Raw genomic sequence first — 5935 nt, forward strand, 5'->3', positions numbered from 1 at the left:
TTGAGGTGGTTTGGTCATGTGGAGAGGATGGAGGGTGAAAGACTGACGAAGAGAGTGTATGTGAGTGAGGTGGAGGGGGGAAGAGGGAGGGGGAGGCAGAGGATGAGATGGAGGGATTTGGTGGAGAGGTATATGAGAGAGGGGGGTGAGTTGGGAGCAGGGCAGTGAAATGGCGGGGAACAGGGCGACTTGGAGGCGATTTGTTTGTGGCCACCCCAAACGGGATTGAGGCGTCTGGCAATAGATATATCTATATATATCTATATCTATATATCTATATCTATATCTATCTATCTATCTATCTATCTATATACACACACATATATATATATATATATATATATATATATATATATATATATATATATATATATATATATATATATATATATATATATATATATACTGTATATACATAAGGAGTCATCGGAGGTAGACGTTCGTCATCGGCGCTCCGTACCAGGCCAACACGACCAGTGCCATTACCTAAATTAGTGTCTTTGAGTCAAGCTCTGTACCAGGTTAGACTAAATGATTTTTCATTATTAAAAGGAAAAGAAATTATAAGTTTAAATAAGACCGGTTCAAACTGAACAAAGAACCACGATGCTCTGAGTTAGCTGGGGTTGTTTAGACTACAGCAACACGGGGAAAGTGTACATACTCTATAAGTACATACGCTGTTCATTTAGTATTACAAAATGGATACATACTTCAGTAAAACAAATTTGGAAAAGAAAATGGATAAAAGTAAAAAGCATAATGATGATTTCTACCAAGAACTGGTTGAAGTGGAGACTTAATAGACTGGTTGAACGTGTACACAAACTAGAAATGGCTTTCAAAAATGAAATTGATGAAGTAAAGAAGTAGATGCACTTGCAAAAGGAAGAGATAGAAAAACTAGGAAGGGAGGCCAATAAGAAAGATACAACCATCAGTGAACTAACAGTGGAATTGAGTACGCTTAGGAAGAAAGTGAGTGAAATGGCAAGTACAGTACTCAATCACGAGAGTGTTATGGAAGAGTTCAAAAATAACACAGAGACAATTAGGCAATTTATGGACCAGAGCAGTGATATTGAGGAGAAGGTAACACAGGTGAATGAAGCTGTGCAAAGCTACAAAAATGATGTAGAAACCACGTATGCTGAAATGGTGAAAGTAAAGAAAGACTTAGAAACAAGGATGGAGGAAAAAAGCATTAAAAAGGAAGTGAAAAGAATAATCCAAAACAATCCAAAGTTAGTCAAAGATTCAATAGAGATAAATAAATCAATAGTAATCACTGGTATAGAAGAGGAAGACGTTAAAAACAAGATCACTAGAGACAAAAAGGAGATGGCAAATGTAATGAGCTTACTGAAAGAAGTATCAGAGGAAATCTGTAGTAAAGACATAGAGGAACACAAAAGGTTAGGGAAATACGAGAAAAGCAAGACAAGACCTCTAAAGGTGACTTTCCAGAGTGTAAACACTGTGGAAGAGATACTAAAAAATGCAAAGAATCTTATGGAAAAAGAGGAGTTCAAAAATGTAGGGATAAAAAGATGCCTAACACAAGAGGAACTGGAATTACTGAAAGAGAAAAGGGAGGAAGCAAAAACAAAAAATGAGGGAAGATCAGAAGAGGAGAAGAAGAAATTCTTTTTACAAAGTAATAGGATTGCAGGTACGAAAGTGGTACACAAACAGGATGGAAGAAAAAGGAGGAAGGTAGTAGAACCATGTCATGACAAGTATATAAACAAGATGATAAAGTTGATGTACTCAAATGTGGATGGAATGGTATCTAAATTACTAGAGATGAATGATTATGTCAGAGAAAATGAACCACAAATAATATGCCTAACTGAGACAAAATTAACACCAAGGATATCCAATGACATACTAAACTTAGAGGAATACAATATATGGAGAAGAGACAGAAATTTAAAAAAAGGAGGAATTATAATATTAACTAAGAAAAATCTAAAAGTCAAGGAAATAAACCTAGATATACCATCACAAGTAGAACTGATTGCAGTAGAGATCGACACATCTGAAAGTAAAGTAATTGTAGCCAATTTGTACATGCCACCCAGATCAAACACATGGGAAAGAGACGAATATGAGGACCTGGCAGAGAGTACAATTCAGAGTATAAGATCATTGCTACATAAAATGGAAGAGAAATCGGAGAGAATTATACTAACTGGGGACTTCAATACAAATATGAATTGGAATACTCTAGATATAATTAGCCAAAAAAGCTGTTGGGACCAAAAGCTCCTGGATCTCGTACAAGAGTTTTTCTTAACGCAACATGTGAGGGAAACCACCAGAAAAAGAGGACTTGATGTACCTTCAGTGCTAGATCTAATATTTACTAGGCAAGAAAATGACATTGACAGTTTAATATATCACCCTCCACTCGGCAAAAGCGATCATGCAGTTCTAAATTATAACTTCAGGATAGCATATGACATAGTAAACAGCAATGACAGTTACAAATAGAGCCTAAACTATAAAAAGGGAAATTATCAAGACCTAAAGACGTATTTCTTAGAAGTTGATTGGGAAAATGAGCTTAGAGGACAAGATTTAAATGCTGTATATAAAAAATTCTGTGAATTTTATGAAATAGGAGTCCAGAAGTACATCCCACAACACAAAGCAGCAGATAAGAAAATACAGAAATGGTTCAATACAGAATGTAAAAAATCAAAAGAAAGAAGAGATTTGTTGTGGAATAGATACAGAAGACACAATAGTGAAAGTGCGTATAATAATTACAAACAGGCAAGAAACGACTATACAAGAATAAGGAGGGAAGCCCAAAAACAGTTTGAGGAGGATATAATAAATAAAAGTAGTGATCAACCAAAGTTGTTTTACAGCTATATCAGAAGCAAAACCAAAGTAAAAGATATAATACAATCCATTACGGACGAGGGAATCACTTATACACAAGAGAAAGATATTTGTGAAGCACTAAATAAGAATTTCCAATTAGTTTTTACAGAAGAAAAAAATTTTGAGAGGGACTATGTGGAACACGCATGTCCACACATACTACCAGATATACAAATAGCAGAAAAAGTAATACAGGAGGAGCTAAGTAGATTAGACAGAGGAAAAGCAAGTGGTCCTGATGAAATTTCATGTTGGGTATTACGAGAATGTGCAAAGGAATTAAGGAAACCATTATTTTTAATTTTGAAGAAATCCTTGAGTCAAGGTAAACTACTTGATATTTGGAAAAAAGCAAATATAGTCCCCTTATTCAAGAAAGGAAATAGACAAAATCCTCTCAACTACCGACCAGTATCACGGACCAGTGTTGTAAACAAGGTATTAGAAAAACTTATAAGAAAAGCTTGGGTAAATCATCTAGAAGAACACAGTATGATAACAGAAAGACAGTTTGGTTTCAGAAAAGGAAAATCATGTGTTACTAATCTGTTGAGCTACTATAACAGAGTAACAAACACAATACAGGAAAGGGAAGGATGGGTGGATAGTATCTATTTAGATTTCAAGAAAGCTTTTGACACAGTACCACACCAAAGACTTTTATGGAAACTTTACCATCAAGGAGGAATTCGAGGCAAACTGTTTTGTTGGATGCAAGACTTTCTCATAAAAAGAGAAATGAGAACAGTACTAAGAGGAAACTACTCATCATGGAAAGAATTTACTAGTGGAGTACCACAGGGTTCGGTGCTGGCACCAATCATGTTTTTTAGTGTATATAAATGATATAAACAGTAACACTGGAAATGAGAGCTATCTGAATATGTTTGCAGATGATGCAAAAATACAAAGGAGAATTACTAGCACAGACTCTTGTAGGGAGCTACAAGAAGAATTAATTAAACTTCATGAATGGAGTAGTACATGGCAAATGGAATTCAATGTGGACAAGTGTCATGTAATCAAGTTTGGTAAAAGTGGAAAAAGACCTGATTGGGATTATAAGTTAGGAAATAAAACCCTATACACATCAGAAAGAGAGAAAGACCTAGGTGTGATTATCAATAACAGACTATCTCCGGCTGACCACATCAGTGAGAAGGTACGGAACATGTATACACTGCTTGCAAATATGAGAATAGCATTCACATACATAAATGAAGACATGCTAAGAAGGATAATAACATCATTTATTAGACCAACCCTGGAATACGCATCAGTAGTCTGGAGTCCTCATCTCAAAAAGCATATAGACAAGATTGAAAAAGTTCAAAGGGCTGCTACAGGATGGATACCAAGCTTAAGGGACCTAAGCTACGAAGAAAGACTAAATAAACTGAATCTACCAACACTACAGGAGAGAAGGAAAAGAGGTGACATGATAATGCTATATAAGTGCATATCAGAAAAGGAGAAAATAGACATAAATGATTACTTCACACATGGAGAAGCATCAGCAAGAGGACACTGCAAAAAGCTGCATAAGAAGAGAGGTGATAAAGACGTAAGGAAATTCAGTTTCCCAAACAGAGCAATTGATCAATGGAATGCACTACCGAATGAAATAGTGTGTGCCAAAACAATTCACAAATTTAAGGATATGTACGATAAATATGGTTTAAGACACGGGACAGTACGAGCTTGACTCATTCATGTAAAGATACAATTAGGTAAGAACAATTAGGTAAGGTAAGAACAACTAGGTAAGGTAAGAACATATATATAAATACACACATATATATATACACATACAAATATACACACAGACTTTCTCCTCCAATTCCACCTTAGACGATTCCGGTGCTGTTCCTCCATCACTTCCCCCCTCTGACTTCCTCATGGCTGACATTAAAATTTCTTCAGTTGATGTATTTTCTGCCATCACTTGCCTCAGTACTAACAAGGCATATGGGCCTGATGGGGTCCCTCCTGTTGTTCTCAAGAACTGTGCTTCTGTGCTTACACCCTGCCTAGGCAAACTCTTTCACCTATGTCTGTCAACTTGTACCTTTCCTTCTTGCTGGAAGTTTGCTCTCATTCAGCCAGTCCCAAAGAAGGGTGACCACTCCCAACCCTCCAACTATCGTCCAATTGCTTTAACGTCCTGTATTTCAAAAGTTTTTGAGTCAATTCTCAATAGAAAAATTTTAAGGCATCTTTCCTATCACAACCTTCTTTCCAATCGTCAGTACGGGTTCCGTCAGGGACGCTCCACTGGCGATCTTCTCACCTACCTTTCAGACTCCTGGTCATCCTCCTTTCGGGATTTTGGCGAAAGCTTTGCCATTGCACTTGACATCTCAAAGGCTTTCGATCGAGTCTGGCATAAATCTTTAATTTCCAAACTGCCCTCCTACGGTTTCTATCCATCTATCTGTGCCTTCATCGCTAGCTTCCTTTCTGGTCGTTCTATAGCCGCTGTTGTAGACGGCCATCGTTCTTCTCCTACATCTATCAACAGTGGTGTTCCTCAGGGTTCTGTCCTATCACCAACTCTCTTCCTTTTATTCATCAATGATCTTCTAAGCTGTACATCTAACCCTATCCACTCATATGCTGATGACTCCACCCTTCACCTTTCCATTCGGTTCCCGCAACGCCCATCTCAACAGTTACTTCAACAAACAAGGGATGAGGCTATGGTACAGCTAATGTCTGACTTGGCTCGTATCTCTGACTGGGGTAAAAATAATATGGTTGTTTTTAATGCATCTAAGCCTCAGTTCTTACACCTATCAACCCGACAAAATCTTCCACAGGTATACCCACTAATGTTTGATAATATTCAGCTTAATCCTGCATCATCCTTAAACATGCTTGGAGTTTCATTTACTCGGAACTTATCTTGGAAAGATCATATTACATTTCTTGTAAAATCTGCTTCAAAGAGATTGGGTGTGCTAAGCCGACTGCGCTCTTTTTTTACCCCTGCATAATTGTTGACTCTATACAGGGGTTTATCCGCCCCTGCGTGAAGTAC

The sequence above is a fragment of the Coenobita brevimanus genome, chromosome 84 (assembly GCF_032717465.1).
Source record: "Coenobita brevimanus isolate Jiangsu-jjx chromosome 84, ASM3271746v2, whole genome shotgun sequence".
NCBI lineage: Eukaryota > Metazoa > Arthropoda > Malacostraca > Decapoda > Coenobitidae > Coenobita > Coenobita brevimanus.